At 39.9% G+C, this 17,066-nt stretch overlaps 2 protein-coding genes and 1 long non-coding RNA gene across 5 annotated transcripts in view; all 3 read left to right on the top strand.

The window, feature by feature from the left end:
• The window catches only part of ankrd39 (ankyrin repeat domain 39), a 51,303-nt gene extending 44,366 nt beyond the window's left edge, over nt 1-6,937 (top strand). The window contains exon 5 of the transcript XR_008184802.1: nt 6,591-6,937. The gene's annotated coding sequence lies outside the window, so the exon portion shown is untranslated. The remainder of the gene's footprint in view (nt 1-6,590) is intronic.
• Nucleotides 1-17,066, top strand: part of LOC128018282 (fibroblast growth factor receptor 1-A) — an 88,987-nt gene that overhangs the window by 42,383 nt on the left and 29,538 nt on the right. The window lies entirely within an intron of this gene.
• Nucleotides 7,528-11,109, top strand: LOC128018284 (uncharacterized). Its single transcript, XR_008184803.1, has 3 exons — nt 7,528-8,839; nt 9,897-10,010; nt 10,100-11,109. It is a non-coding gene; the product is annotated as an uncharacterized LOC128018284 (long non-coding RNA).

The raw sequence follows: 17,066 nt of genomic DNA, 5'->3' as shown, positions 1-17,066 counted from the left end.
GATTTGGGCTCATATTTAACAAACAAACACAAATTCATTATCTCAACAAATTAGAATATGGTGACATGCCAATCAGCTAATCAACTCAAGATACCTGCAAAGGCTTCATGAGCCTTCACAATGGTCTCCCAGTTTTGTTTACTAGGCTACACAATCATGGGGGAAGACTGCTGATCTGACAGTTGTCCAGAAGACATAAATTAATACCCTTCACAAGGAGGGTAAGCCGCAAACATTCATTAAAAAAGAAGCTCGCTGAAGAGTGCTGTATCCAAGCATGGTCCATATAGTCCCTAATATATGGCAATGTGAAAGCAGTTATTTTAACAGTCAGTTTTTAAAGAAGCTGGCTTTTCACAGAGTGCTGCATCCAAGCATGGTCCATAAAGTCCCTAATATATGGCAATGTGAAAGCAGTTATTTTAACAGTCAGTTTTTAAGTTGCCTTATATGTCTACACGACTGGGTACAGTGTGACTGACAGCTTACACATTTTTCTTCGTGACTCCAAGAAGCAACTCTGGTTCTGCTTGCCAGCAGTAATGAAAGAGACTCGAGACTAATGGTCTAAAGGCAGTGTGGGCTTGGCGATTAAATCTCAAAGATAAGTTAATCTTTGAAAACTCAGCACTTAAATGTGTGTTCAGTGCTCAACCAACTTCAGACAGTCTCAGGCAAAGACAGATGCAGTAATGTAACGCCTCCAAGACAGTCTTCACAGATGGCACAGATATCCTAATCTGTAGAAAAGTGCACTTCCCACATGATCAAAACCAGAATTAGTTGCCAATTAATTAACTGAGAGCAGCTCATTTAAATCTAAGTATTCACTCTTGACTTCTTGAACTATCTATTGAAGCTTTTTTATATTACCATGCTGTAAATCCCCCTTTTTGGGTGGAAGAAAAAATACATTGTTTTCATGTGTCGTTAAATGCAAATACTATGGTGGCTGAGAATTGCAAAACAAATCACAATTCTGAAAATAAAATGCCAAATAAAAGAAAACACAACAACAATTCCGATAACATTAGAACATGTCAGAAAGCACAACAATGTCAGGATATAGACGAGAGACAGAGGTAAGTGAATCCAAGCACAGTGTTTATTTTCAAGCTCACAAGTGGAGGTTAAGTAGTTAGTGATTTCAGGTGCAGGTTCGGTGCAGATCACTCAGTGCGGGGTTGAAAGCAGGTGAATACATCCTTTGCAGATATGTCAAAGCCACACAGTCACAGTTCGCTAATACTTGTCTCTTTCTCTTTCAGAAGCAGAAGCTATCAAACAAGCTTGGAGAAAAAACAGAAGACTTGGGAGATAGCTGGATTTCAGGTAAATCTCGATTTCAGACACCAGACCTCCACACTCCGAATAACACACTTCTTTGGGTTGGCCATAAGATTTTGTCCATGAGGCGCTGAAACTTGGCTTGTGCCCCCCAAAAAAGGAAGTGACAAATTGGTGTAATCCGAACAGCGTTGTGAAGGCTGTTTTTTTCTTTAGATAATGGAGATAAGGGTGAAGACCAAAAATGTGTTATTTTGATATTACTTATATTTATTTGTGAAGTTTTACTGCATGAGTTAAAGTTTGCATGAACATGTAGGACCATGTGACAGACACAGGGAGAGGAACTAATTTTGACCATACCAGAATGTGTACATGAAGGAACGTGTGTACATGTAATGTGTTTCACTGATGCATAGGGTGGTTTCTTCTCTCCACCAAATGTATGTATGTATAAATATACCAACTGATGTTAGCATGAAGTATACATTTTATTTTAAACAAACCAACATGTTTCTGTAGCTTGTAAGGAATTTAGTCAGTAGTATATAAGCTATGTTCACTGTTAAAGCCTCAGAGAAACTGAGAAACTGAGAAACGGAGAAATGGAGAAATGAACATACAGCTGGCAAAGACAACAAGTTCTACCAGAAAGACTCGGGAGATAAAATTATGCACGACTCAGCAAACATAATTATACATTTCTTTGGCGGAAGGCCCCGTCCATGGTTCGTAATCCGAGGGTAGCGAATCTGCATTTCCTGCCTGAAGACGAAGGCAGGGGCGCAGCCGACCCCCCTGGAAGGTAAGGACAGGACCATCCTGGTGGTGGTGGGGAGGGTGGAGGTTGTTGTCACATCGGCATTTGCAAACTCAAACATGTGTAAGTACGATCTTTTATACCGAAGTGTAAAGACGTGATTGGATAATGATGAAGGTAATTAGTGACGAAGTAATTGAGTCTTCCTGGCAGAACTTAGGCTAAAGCTTCCATTTTCTCTCCTATGCCTGATACATATGTCAGTAAAGATTTTTGACAAGGCAACTGGTATTCGGCCCTGTGATTTAATTGTAAGGGGACAAAGACTGATTTTAGATCAACAAAGGGGATCTGCCTATATCCTTTTGTCAAATCCAGTGTCTAATAAAATTGTGCTGTTCCCAGCCGATCAAGCAATTCATCAACACACGCATTTTTGCTCGAATTTCAACACAGCATTCACCTTGGGATAATCCACAAAGAATCGCACAGGCTCGCTCAATCACTGTGGGACTCCTCTATTACTCCCATCTCTAGCATTGCTTCTAATTCTGTCTAAACGACCTTTTTTGTGTTCAGGCAAACAATATAGTTGGCTGCGAACCACCAACCAGACTCAGACTCAATATGGTGCTGGATGAGGTCGGTTCGGCCAGGCAGGGGAGAAAACACATCCGCAAAAACGGCGTGTAGCTTGGCTACATCAGTGAACTGCAAGGGCGAGAGGTGATATCCCCCAGGGGCCAGAGCCAGAGATTGAGATTTGATATTTGCCTCTGGCCCGAGATCATCCTCCTCACATTAGCATCACTGATTACTCCTCAGTCCATTTTTTAGGAGGTTGAGGTGGTAGATCTGATGTACTCCGCCCCTGTCTGTATGGATTACCTCATAATTAAGATCTCCAACTTATCATGTGACCTCAAAGGCTCCACTTGGCGAGTAATTTAGAGCTAAACGTAGGCAGCAATGCAATAACTTTCTCTCCCTGTGCAAATTTAAGTAGTCTGGCTCTCCTGTTATATAGCCGGCTTTGCCTAGCTTGGGCCTTCAACAAATTCTCCATCGACAGCTGCCCCAAGGTGTGAAGTTTTGTTCTCAGGTCCAGCACATTTTGAATTTTATTTCGGCTTTCTGAAGGTCCCTCTTCCCAATTTTCTAGCAGCACATCCAGTGCCCCGTGGGGCTGCTATCCATAGAGAAGCTCGAAGGGGGAAAACCCAGTGGAGGCTTGTGGAACCTCTCTCACGGCGAATAAGAGGGGTTCCAGTCACCTATACCAATTCTTGGTGTCCTTTTGAACGAACTACCGAATCATGGTTTTTATTGTGCAATTAAATAATTCCACCAGCCCATCTGTTTGTGGGTGATAGATGCTGGTGCTAATCGACTTAATGCCCAACAATTTGTACAGCTTGTGTAACACACATGACATGAACGTTGTACCTTGATCGGTAATAATATCTTTTGATATTCCCAATTTGGAGATTAATCGAAACATTTTCGTTGAAATGTTGCAAAGCGCCACTGCTTCCGGGTTGCATTGTCCACCAGCACTAATGCATATCGATGCATGCATGCTGATTGTTCTAAAGGCCTGATGAGGTCCATACCAATTCGCTCGAAGGGGACCTGCGTAAGGAGACTGGGCGCAAAGGCGCTTTTGGGGAGGGTGTTGGATTTACCAGCTGACATTCATTACAAGCTTCTTGTGAATGCCCTGCCTAAAAAAATCGGGACATGAGATGATTTAGTGTCACCGTCTGTTCCAAATGTCCCGCCATCGGATTACGATGAGCCGCCTAGAATAACATTTCCTGATGGCTTTTGGGAACTAACAATTCGGTTGTATTCTGCTTTGTCTGAATGTCTTTTGTACCTCAATACAACCGCTCTTTTAAAATAGCAATTTAGGGGTAATAAAGCAGACGTGCCAGTTGGAGATGCTGACCATCGATGGATTGGACCTGCTTAAATGCACGTTTTAAGGTGTCTTCCTGGGACTGCTCCAGGAGAAAATCATCATTCTCTGTTCTGTACATAGTTTATACATACATATTATGTACAATAACAACAACCCATCACAACCCAACCCCATTTATGCAAACCCAACCCAACCCAGTCCATTTAGTTAGGAATTTGCAGGCATATTTTTTTCTTTTTATTCGCCATGTCTCTTCTTTCTTCCTCTTCCCCTTCTTCTTCTTCTTTTTCAAGCTATCTTTTTTTTTTTTTTTACCTATCATGATAAAATAAAATATTTTTTTTATTACCTATATAGATGTTCTCGGGATTCCCAATGAGATAGTTTGTGATCAGACAATCATAAACTGATGCAAATTACAGTGTCATATGCCATAACATTTATTTACCTAATCTCTCACGTTGAAGCGACTCCGGCAAATCAGCTGTTCTCCCGTAGTAGACCGTTAAAGTAGAACGTCACAAAGTAGCAGTTAAATTCGCGCATGCGCAATATAACGCCAGAATGGTGTTGCCGTTCCACCAGAGGCTGTTGCTAAGTCCCTATTGTTCGGTCTGAAACTGCGCCCAGTGACGGATGGTTTAGCAATATTCTTGTCCGGGTGGAAATCGGGAGAAATTCGGGAGAAAGGTCGGCCCGGGAGATTTTCCAGAGGGGTTTGAAATTCGGGAGTCTCCCGGAAAAATCGGGAGGGTTGGCATGTATGCGGTCATGTGATGTGTTTCGATTAGCGTTAGATATTATGCGAAAGGGGTGCCCAGTAGAGAAACGGAGGCTTGCCTCTGCTGGCGATTATGTTTTGGTTGCACCAGAACTAATGCAGAGTCTGAGGTGTGTAAAAAGTTTTGACCATGTTAATAATGAGAATAATGAGCCAGTGGGTTATATTGCTAGACGCACCATCAGTGAGCGCAGGAACGCGCTGAAGCCATCTACAGTGGATTCAACTATTTTCCATTAAATATTAACTGAGTCTTAAATCATAATATAGACAGAGTACACTCACCTAAAGGATTATTAGGAACACCATACTAATACTGTGCTTGACCCCCCTTCGCCTTCAGAGCTGCCTTAATTCTACGTGGAATTGATTCAACAAGGTGCTAAAAGCAATCTTTAGAAATGTTGGCCCATATTGATAGGATAGCATCTTGCAGTTGATGGCGATTTGTGGGATGCACATCCAGGACACGAAGCTCCCGTTCCACCACATCCCAAAGATGCTCTATTGGGTTGAGATCTGGTGACTGTGGGGGCCATTTTAGTACAGTGAACTCATTATCATGTTCAAGAAACCAATTTGAAATGATTCAAGCTTTGTGACATGGTGCTTTATCCTGCTGGAAGTAGCCATCAGAGGATGGGTAAAAAGTGGTCATAAAGGGATGGACATGGTCAGAAACAATGCTCGGGTAAGGCGTGGCATTTAAACTATGCCCAGTTCACACTAAGGGGCCTAAAGTGTGCCAAGAAACAGCTCGTGCAAATTGTAGCCTCTTTTCCTATTTGTAGTGGAGATGAGTGGTACCCAGTGGGGTCTTCTGCTGTTGTAGCCCATCCGCCTCAAGGCATGTTGGAGAGAGAAATGAAACCCAAATAGTCACTCACTGGCTTGATTCACTAATGCATACACAGCAGTAGCACTTTGTGACAAATAATGTCTATAGCCTACATGAGCCCATATTTTAGCGATCACGTAGCTCCGTCAATAAACAAGATACAGGTAGTCCAAAATGCAGCAGCTAGAGTCCTTACGAGGTCAAGAAAATATGATCATATTACCCCAATTTTACAGTCTCTGCACTGGCTACCTATTAAGTTCCGTATCAGTTACAACTTATCATTACTTACCTATAAGGCCCTAAATGGTTTAGCTCCAGCGTACCTAACTAGCCTTCTACCACGTTACAACCCATCACGCAACCTAAGGTCACAAAACGCTGGACTTTTGGTAGTTCCTAGGATAGCAAAGTCCACTTAAGGGAGGTAGAGCTTTCTCACATTTGGATCCCAAACTCTGGAATAGCCTTCCTGATAATGTTCGGGGTTCAGACACACTCTCTCTGTTTAAATCTAGATTAAAAACACATCTCTTTCGCCAAGCATTCGAATAATGTATCTTTTAAATTGTGAGTGTAGTTGCATCTGATCAAAAGTGCATTTTTATTCATTAGCTTGGGTTAAACTAATTTTACTTTGTTGGATCAGCAGCTATGCTAATGATGTCTCTATTTTGTTTCTATGTTTTACCATGGGATGTAACTAGGATTTACACAAGCTCCAGTCTGGATCCAGAACACCTGAGAAGAGACGATGCTGACCCTCAGAGGACCTCAGATGAACCGCTTCCCAGCCTTACGGGTTATGAAGAATAAAAGATCTCACACATCTTTCGATCTCTGTCCGGAGAATGAGTCCCTGAGACCACAATGACCTGATCTTAACTGTCTGTAATGCCTTTGGCCTTCTCCTGAAAGAATATGAAGTACTTTTTCAAAAGCTAGGCTGTGCTTTGTAAATAAGTGTGTCTTTTGGTTGGAATGAGGCATAGTTACTCAGGTTAATCTTAATAGTCACTTTCTTCAAGAGTTAATCCACTGCTATTAAATTTGACCAGATCAACAAAAAAAGGTTTGAATCAATGGCAGATTTAGCTTGGATGCCAATGCTTGTCAATTTGACATGGAGTGACCAAGTTTGAGAGAAAACTTTATTTTCCAGTAGAGGGTGATAGAGTCCTGTTAATGCAGCATTTCATAAGGAAACCTAGGTTTGATGCCTCGGAAGAACTTTGATAACTTAATAAACAGCTGTTTACATGCCCAGATAAGTAAATATGAAGATGATGCTTTGTATAAATTAACAGTGCAGATCAATACAGATGTCACTACAGAGCAAAGGGGCAATGTTTCGTGTGTTTGTGGTTCTGTGTGCTTAGGAATGATGTGTTGTACTTGTAATTGACCAAAACATTTAGAATATCTGATATACAGATGTTTTGTATCATAAAGGTCATCTTTAGATAGGTTTCAGAATTACTTATATGCATATAATTAATCTGATTGTTTATTTGCTGTATTTGTACAGTTTTACTTCTAATTCATAAGACATCTTTTACTGGCATGTCTTCAAATGTTTCCCGTAAAGCTCAGTGGGTGTAATTTCCAGAAAAAACAGTAAACTCGGTAGGAATTTGGTGAGGGTGGAGTGAGTCATACAATCTTCTCGCGAGCCTCCGGTCAGTAATTTAACTGATTTTCAGTCGAGTCGAAAGAACAACTGAGTCAAATCCCAGTGGTTTCATGACCAAAACCAAAAGGTTTTATCTTTTAATAGCGAGAGAAAAGTCCAGTGACTGTATGGAAGGATAGAACTAGGAAAATGTGAGTAAATTGACTCGTAACAGGTTTTTGAAGTGTTTTAAAGAGTTTTAATAACATCCTAACATTATGAAAAAAGAAGCACGATACGCAGTAATCCGCATATTGTTATGTTTTTCTTTTCTGTTCTTGTTCACTCATTGCCTGACACAGTGCCTAGGATTAGTTTCATTCTCTACTATTTGTATTTGTTTGTCTGAATTAGGAGAACCAAAAGATGTCCTACTTACAGTGTTTCATGGAAAATCATTTTGGGGGAAAAAAAAAAAAAAACGCTTAAAGCTACAGAACTTTATTTTCAGATAGGCTGTTATGTGGGTTGCGCACAGACCTAATTATTCGTTTAAATAAGCATATTTCTATATAGAAATCATTTGACAGACACATTTTGTAAACTAATGGTGTCATATACAACAAATAAAAATGGATATAATGAGGTAGTTCACAAAGAAATAAATACTCACATATGTGCCTTTAAAGGGGGGGGGGGAATGCTCGTTTTCACTCAATCTCCTGTTAATCTTGAGTACCTATAGAGTAGTACTGCATCCTTCATAACTCCAAAAAGTCTTTAGTTTTATTATATTCCTAAGAGAAAGATAGTCTGTACCGATTTTTCCCGGAAAAACACGACTGGCTGGAGGCGTGACGTGTGGGCGGAGCTAAAGAATCACGAGCGCCAGTTGGCTTTTGCATTGAGAGCGTTTGGAAGCTGTGACATTACCATGAGGGAAAAGCCATCATCCAAAACAAACCATGGCTTACAGTCAGATTCAGCCGTTTATTTATTCAGGCGTTTATTAACTGAACAAGAGCAGCAGCAGCGGGGCTCGAACCCAGGTCTTCGGCATGGGAGGCGGACACACTAACAAGGAGGCAGAGATATTTGAGCAGTTTTACTCACCGCCTGCGGTTTTCGTTGGGATTGCATCATCCTTAAGAAATAAACGAGACGCAAATCCGTTGTCAAACTGGGCTTTGTTTGTAAAACAAGCATCTTCGAAATTTAGGGATTATTTTTGCTCTGTAAAAATAAACTCCATCCACTGGTCCCTTAATTATGTTTTTTTTTTGGTAATCTGTGCAGGGTTGTCTTGCCCTGGAAACCAAAAACACACTTCTTTTGTGACTTTTTGCGACGCTCTCGCTCTGATCAGTGAATAGCTCTGATCAGTGAAATGTGTGTTCAGCCTCGCTATACGGGAGTGCGCGCTCTTCTGGCAGAAGTGCCTTCGGACCCATATAAGGAAATTCCGCTCCATCTAACGTCACACAGAGCCATTCTCGAAAAAAACTTTCCGAAACTTGGAGAAGGGTCTGGCTGCAGACCATGGGCGAGTGGAGCTCCACTCTCAAACCGGAAGTACGTCACCTCCACTTGAAAACATCAAGATGGCGTCGCCGGGAGTACTTCAAACTTAAAATCAGGTAATTTTATCTCTACATCGCTAAAATGGTGAACTGACGCTGTTGTAACGTGCAGTGTAATAAAAACGCACAGGGCTTACGTGAAATTACTCACAAAATGATTAATAAACACTATGGATTTATAGATTTATATCGCGAGCAATGTCAATGTCAATCCTGTAATGAAGAGACTTTGCAAATATCTTTAGTTCATTCTTCCATCCGCTGAAGTGAGGTTTAACCTTTAAAAAATGTACATCTATGAATCTAGTATTTGCACAAAGTAATTAAGTTATTTATCAAAAAGTCTAGGATCTTTTCCTTCAACAATACTCCAACCTTAACTGAGATCACAGTCAAAGGGTGTATTGATATCTGTTTGAAATGAAGTCAGTTTTGAAATTCCAGCCAAAAAGTCTGTACAGATTCACATTGGAAAAACATATGATCTACAGTTTCAATATCTTTCTCACAGAACCTGCATGACTTGTTCTCCCAATTAAATCTTTCTTGTAGGAAGTTATTAGATGGATAAATGTCCTTTAGGATTTTAAATGTTACTTCTTTGGCTTTAGGAAAACTGGATAAGTAAAATAACACTTCCTTATTTTCTTTGCCTCTTCTTCACTAAATTCTTGAAGAACATACTTTCTTTTCAGTTGACTGGGGAAGTACAGTTTGGATAATACATTTCTGAAAAACTTATTTGTTAATTGTTTGCTCTTTAAATTTTTACCTTCAGTACATGATGGATAGCATAGGTGTAACTTAGTTTTTGGTGGCTTGTGGTAAAATAATGTAGTAAATAATGAAAGGACACGATTGTTTTGTATGTGTATGCCTTTAGCATTTGTTTTATAATGTTAAAAAGGTCATATGAGGTGGTTGTTTTCATATTTAATTTTTCATTCACTTCCAGGGATAGGATTGGCATGGAAGATGCAGCACTGTTTACATTTTAAATTTATGTTGCCACCCTAGAAGTCAAAGTCTTTTTACATGTGACATTAACATGTACATATTTTTCTCTATTTTGTTGTTCTGTTATTCTATTGTTTGACTTTTTTTTTTGTTTCAGATCAAATGTATATCAAGTGTTATCCATCCTTGATAACACCTCCACAAATAGAGACTGGAACTTCTGAGCACCATCACCTTGTCTGCTTTGGGACTGTCATAGGAGAATGATGCAGTACTATTCTGTGTTGAATTTACAAAGTCAGTACACAGACATAGTTTTGTTCCAGTTTTGCTGTGCTCATGTCTTCTTTGTGTCCCCAGCCCAGCAATCAGATGCATCAGAACAACAAAGCACAACTGTGGTGGACCAGGCACCTTCAGCAACAAGTAAATTGCTTTAACTTTAATGATAATGAAATGTCAGTATTGTAATTAAACTTGACCCATCTGACGTAATTGTTCATGCCAGAGATTTAACAACACTGTCAGTCAGGAGCATATTTAACAGGAGCCACACTCAACTGGCTTGATGGTGACTTCAGTAAGTGTGGTTGACCCTCTTGTTTTTGTGGCTATAATAATTAGGCTAAGTAATCTCAATCTCTTCCATTTCCCTAACATGAAACTTGACTGAAACATGAAAATGATACTTAACCGGTGCAGTGAAGATATTTAAAGAAACACTATCACTATCTAAAGTACAGAAAGCCTTACATCATCTCTAGGTGCAGTCACCTACAGCGCAGCCAGCTTCACAAAGACTGTGGGGCTGGTCACCAGGAAAATGGACAACAGGGAGTGCTTTTGGGGTTTTACTCCTCAAATGATCACCCTGGCTACTGTAGCTGGGATTGCTTCACAGACGATGGAGGTCTTGAAGAGTAAAGTGTGCGTGCGTGCGCACACATTGTGTTTTTACTTTAACAATTATGGTCACTTGCAGTTAATTTGTTTTTAGTGTAGTGTAAGATGTGTTAATTATTATTATTATTACTCAAAAACCATTAAAACTTCTAAATTGTGGAAGTTATTCTTCATTATGTTACTGTGGTTATTTTGTATATGTTATTATTTCGATTAAAATACAAAATTCAACACACAAATTCTGGTTGAGGTATTATTTTAATAATTTATTTAATATTTCATTATTTTTTCACTGCTAAATATTACAAACATAGGGTTAACTTTCTAAAATGTATGGAATGTTACATTGTCAGTTGTACATTGGTAAAACAAACATGAACAAAAGGCAGAAGCCCTAAAAATATGGATTGTGGATGTCGGTAGTGCAAATTGCTGAGGGGAAATAAAAAAAAAATTGCTGTCGTGTCATAAACCGTGAAAGATTAGTATATTATTATTTTTATTATTTCTACTAGGTAAAAGTAACAACGATAAAAGTACAGAACATATTAACATTACGTACAAAGAGGTGACATAACTTGCAAAGCACCCCTTATACATGTATATAACAAGTAATAATATAAAACGAAAGTTTGGTGGAGTTGACGTATTTTCGCTCTTGAATGGAGCTCCACTCGCCGCCATGGAGGTGACGTAATTCTACGGAAAGTGTTGCCCGGTCCAACATGGCGGCCGCATCATTAGTGGAGGCGACGTAATTCCACGGAAAGTATGGCCCGGTCCAACATGGCGGCGGCGTCGCTAGTGGAGGTGACGTATTTCCGCTCTTGAGTGGAGCTCCACTCGCCCATATGTCTGCAGCCAGACCCTCTTGGAAACTTGTGACAAACCGGAAGGAGTATTTTGGGAACAAAAATACTCCTTCAAACGTACAACTTAATTTTTGAAACTTTGTCCATGTTTAGCATGGGAATCCAACTCTTTAACAGTGTAAAAAACTCAGTATGCATGAAATAGCATTTCACCCCCCCCCCCCCCCCTTTAACAAAAAAAGGTAGATGTTAGCATTTGTCACCATTCACTTCTATTGATTAAAATGTTTATAATGATGGATAAAAAGAAATGTGTAAATAATGATGAAAAAAATATCCTGGTGTAGCTACTATCCATTCGAAGATATACAACCAATAATGGACAATTATGCACTAATGGTCTTAAATGTGTAATAGCAAATTAAAGACATGTAATGAAACTCAAAAACATAAACTAAGCTCCAAACAGTTGTTTGCCGTTTTAAGGCAAATGTTTTCACCCTGTTTGGATGTTGTGTTTTGAAAAACGTTGAATTCATTTGTATTTTTAATTAAAGTGGCAATTAACATTCATTAGGCTACATACTCTTTTCTAGCAACAAGTGTTCTTGTCCCCGAGTAATATCTGCATAGATCTATAATTCTGAAGAGAACACATAAATTAAATAAATTAATAACACATAAATTAGCCATCCATATTCAGGCAAAGAGAAGTCTCTGGTTGGTGGAACTGGAAATGACTTCGGTTCAGGTTTTAACAGCACCTCTCCTGTTTCCTTGTCTTCATGAACTGCCCTAAAATACAACTCAAACATAAACAATTATAGATGTTTTCTGGCTTTGTTTTGTATTAACAAATGTGATATTTATGATTTTAAAATGTTGTGCTGGAACATTAGCCAGTTGCTACCAAAATACAATGTTGTGAAAAGTTTTGTTGTGAAGAGTTTGCCGGGAAGTCTTCTAATGCATGTGTGATAATTCAAACTACTCCTTCATGACATTGTCAAGGTTTTCTGGTGGTGGTTTGGGAAGTGAATAAATGCATAGGTGATACAGTGCATTTAACCGAAGGTGAAACGTGATGTCTGACAGAGAAGACAAAGCATATTTTTCCTTATCACTTAAATGCAAGGAATAGACAACTCATATCATACTGAGACTCCATACACTATGAGGAAAGGAAAAAAATAAAATAAATGGCCGGTCAAAACATTTCACGGGAGGCCTGTGGGGAACAGTGGTGTGTAGTAGAAATGTAGTAAACACGTCAAAAAGAAAACTAAAGCTGCAGTTTACTTGACAAAAGCACAGCAAGGCAAGTCAGACATCTGGAAACAATTGTAATTTGTCACTGAATGAAAATGCGAGAGTGATTTTCTGTCCTCTCAATTCACGTTTTATTTTGAGCATTTCTGCATTAGCGCTCGGTCAGAGGGGCATTCAGTGTGTATGGGCGCATCTTGGAATAAAGACGTACAAGTCTGTGACTGCAGTCACTCAACAATATACTTTTCCTTGTAATCTAGAGTAAGCCAATCAATGGAACGCTCTAATTAAAAAGGAGTGGAGAAAGACCAACAGGTTCGTAACTGGAGGAACTTTATTTGGGCCTCTGTAGGCAAGGAGACTCAAGCACAAAAACCTCAATGAATACAAATATGGCTTTTATTCTTTTATAATGAACAATTCATTAAAACCTCAAAAGGACAAAGCAGCAGGTTAAGATGGGTGTCACAGAGTAAATATTGCATTTGACCAATCACAAGTTACCTGAAGTAAACAATCAACAAGCAGAATTCAGCAGAGGATTTCAACACTTTAAAATGTAATTAAAAGTTAATGTGCCACCAATTATCCATGCATTTCATTACACAGCAAACACCCAAAGATACAAAAATCCATAAGTGCATCACTTAAATCAAACACTTCAATACACACCAAAAGATCAGTCAATATGTGCCAAAACCCCTTTGGCTGGCTACTTAGCCGTTATCAATAAAACAGTGGCGCATGAAAGATAACCTGCCCTAGGCACACACACACACAGGCTAAGAGTGTCGGGGGACCCGTAACAATTAGTTAAACCACACATTAAACCAGGACTCCCTGGCAAATACGACACTTCATATACACATAATTTAATAAGCATAAAGGCAGATAATGGGCTGCTTGTCTTCTTACCCGCTACCGGACATGGGATACAGCATTCGAGAAAACAACCAGCATCCGCCGAACTTTAGTTGAAACCCAAGACTAAACTATCCCTCCCAATCGCTTCGCACACGACGCAGAAAAACATCGAACCACGTCTCGGCACGGTAGCCTCGGCAAAAAGTTCAGCAGCACTCTCATACAAAATTCCCCTCTAACAACAGACCTCATACTCATACATTTATTGATTCCCTTAGAAATACAGCACAGGTGTTTGTCTTTTTCCCCTAATGAGACACAAGGCAGATACTACGGGCACCACCACTGTCACCCCTCCCCTTGTCTAAAGTGCTTACATCCACCTCCCCTACTCAAAATAGGCTTGTTTGAGATGAGCAAAATCTGCAAGCACCGCGAGATGCATGCTGGTTAGAAAAGTGTCCAAGTTACGTCCGCCTTGCTCTGATGTCATGCTGACGTTCCCTGAAAAGGATTTATACTGCACTGATTCATTCTGTTTTTGATTATGGAAGCATCGTTTATAGTTCAACAACTAAAACCTTAATGCAAGAACTAGATAGAGCCCCCGTCCTCAAATCTTGCCCTGGAGGTCCAATGCACTGCAGCTCCAACCCTGATCAAAGTCACCTGTCTGGGATTCTCTAATGATCCCAAAGAAATTAATTGGCATTGATTAGCATGCTCAGGTGTGTTTGATTAGGGTTAGAGCTAAACTCTGCAAGAAAGTGGATGTCAAGGTCCAGATTTGAGGATCCCTGAGATAGAGTATACAGGCCAAGGCACTTCGAATATGTTGTGGTGCGTTTAGGACAGGGATCCTCAAATCTGGACCTCGAGATCCACTTTCCTGCAGAGTTTAGCGCTAACCCTAATCAAACACATTTGAGCATGCTAATTAGTGTCAATCAATGTCTTTGGAATCATTCGAAAATGGCAGACAGGTGACCTGCTGTTAGCATTCCATTGACTCCCATTCATTTTGGCGTCACTTTGACAGCGAATAACTATACATCTGAGGCATAAAAATACTCCATTTGTCCATTCATTATTTCTAAAGAAACATGAAAATTTATAAAAGGCCCCATTACCTTGTATCTTACGTTATGGCCCCGTAGAAGCACTTTTTGTAAAAATAGGCTAACGATTGCCACATAACCTGCAACTCTCTATTGCGTAGTAGAGAAAATACCATATGGACAGGAGGAGAAGCTCGCAGGCAATCTTTTACTGTTTATGAGGCTCGGGGGGGGCCTCTCATAGAGAGTCCATAAAAGCAACGGGACAAAATTATTCAACAATGTCTGCAAGATTCAGTGGGTGATTCAGATTGTTCTTGGCACAGCGATTAGAAGACTTAAAATTGTCAGACAGGTTGCTCACGTGACATGTACGTCATCAAGCTAAGTTTGAGTCTGCGCAGTCTTCACTTGTCTCCGTTGAATCCAATGGGGTCGCTGTGTCCATTTCTTTTACTGTCTATGCTCTCCACCGACTGCGCTGATCAAAAGCATGATGGGAAACGACTGACTGACAAGACAGCCTCATGCTCATTGGCTGACAATGTCAACTGATACATTTTCTCTTTTTATTATACGAATTAGATTACCCATTTATTTATTTATATTTACATGCGAACTAAACAAAAACAAAACACACCTAGTCAAGTTAAGAATTAGGACATACGTTTATTTAATAAAATATTTGCTACAAAACAGCTTTGACTTGCATAGTTTGGAAAAAATACTATGGATGTGATCTGCACATGATGAAAAAACAGTGGTATTTCGATTACATCCACTTCGCCTACATTTCAGGCGAGGCGCATCTCAAACAAGCCTAATGTGTCCACACATTCCCAAATACCTCACATCCTGTAACGTAGAGGCAACAGGCCCTTTGTGGCCCATGTAGACCATCTCAAATACTCAGTCTGTGAAACAGGTTGGGTAGAGGGGCCTTCCCTCAATGCAGTCTGTAATGGCTCTTCAGCAATGTCCATATGGGAGGTTGCTCCTCCATCCGTTTGTTTGGGTGCTAGTGGCCCTGTAAGACAGTCCCAATGGTACATACAGCAGTTACTGTTCACAGGATTGACGTTAGAATCAGAAGATGTGACCTCCACACATTTCTCTTCTAAGGGCAGCCCTTAAAAAAAAGTATACTTAAGTAAAGTTCAAGTATATTTTTAAGTATACTTTATGTAAAAGTATAAAAATATCAGTTTTCTAGTAATATACTTGTAAGAAAATCCTGTGGCTAGTTGAGTACGTCGCTTTGTTGTCCCCCACAACATAGAGTTCAGTGGTGCTGCAGTCTTGGCAAAGTCTTTTATAAAACACCTATAATACCCTGCTAGGTCCAAAAAAGCATGCAACTGAGTAATATTTTGAGGGGTTGCAAAGGGCCTCCACTGCCCCCAATTTCTCTGGGTCTGGTGACACCCCTCCTTCTGCTATCACATGGCCAAAATAATGAACTTGACTCTGGAAAAGGGAACACTAACTGAGTTTGACCTTTAGGCCAAAGTCCCCCAGGCAGCTGAAAACCAAATCTAGATGGCTAATGTGGTCCTCAAAGAAGGAGGAAAAAACAATTATATCATCCAAAAAGTTATATAAAACATACATTATACTTAAGTAATGTGTGAGGTAAATTCTTGTAATCAATTCAGATTATTGGAAGCAATTTTGAACTGTTGTTTGTATTAAACCACAAGTGGGTTAAATTTCAATGTGGAGACAAAGTCTCTGGAATTTACAGCTGCAGCAAGGAGGTGTTCCCTGGTTTTTTGGTGATCCTGGGCCAAAGGAATGCCTTAGCATCCTTCCTGATTCCTGATAAGGCTGGGGATTTATGCATTGGGGTCACCACAGGGTTCCTGGTCATTTGGTCTTAAGTTTGGGGAACAAAGATAAATCTTTTCCTGCTGTCCTGAAGTCTGCTGGTATGAGATTAGACAGACATGAGAAGGAAAAGGGGGCTGACATCTCCTTCAGCCATCTTAGCACCATGAATGTGTTTTATGACACACTAATGGTTCGATGGGGAGTCGTTCTGAACTGTGGAATGCGGTGTTGGGTTTCTTTACTGAAATGGACTGTTCAAGGATAATCATACATCATTTTCTGGGAAAACCTTCTGATGCTTGAATAACAAATCAGAAATCATTTCCTGTTGTTAGGAACTAAATGGCAGTGGATCTAAAGAAATAGCCACATGCCAGGGCAAATGTTCTTGTCTTGCATCCTGCACACTATTCTGTCTCACCACCATCTCCACAGTTTCATTATCCAATGGTCTTAACTCTACATTTCCCAGCGACTTTGATTGATACAACTCAACATCAGGAATCTGACCTAACCGACAACGCTGAAAAAGCGTCACCAAAACTGGAGGAAGGTTTATTCCATAACTCTACCATTTATTACCACATTCAA

The sequence above is a fragment of the Carassius gibelio genome, chromosome A8 (assembly GCF_023724105.1).
Source record: "Carassius gibelio isolate Cgi1373 ecotype wild population from Czech Republic chromosome A8, carGib1.2-hapl.c, whole genome shotgun sequence".
Classification (NCBI taxonomy): Eukaryota; Metazoa; Chordata; class Actinopteri; order Cypriniformes; family Cyprinidae; genus Carassius; species Carassius gibelio.
Note: the sequence above shows the minus strand (reverse complement) of the source record. Positions and strands in the feature narration are given on the sequence as shown.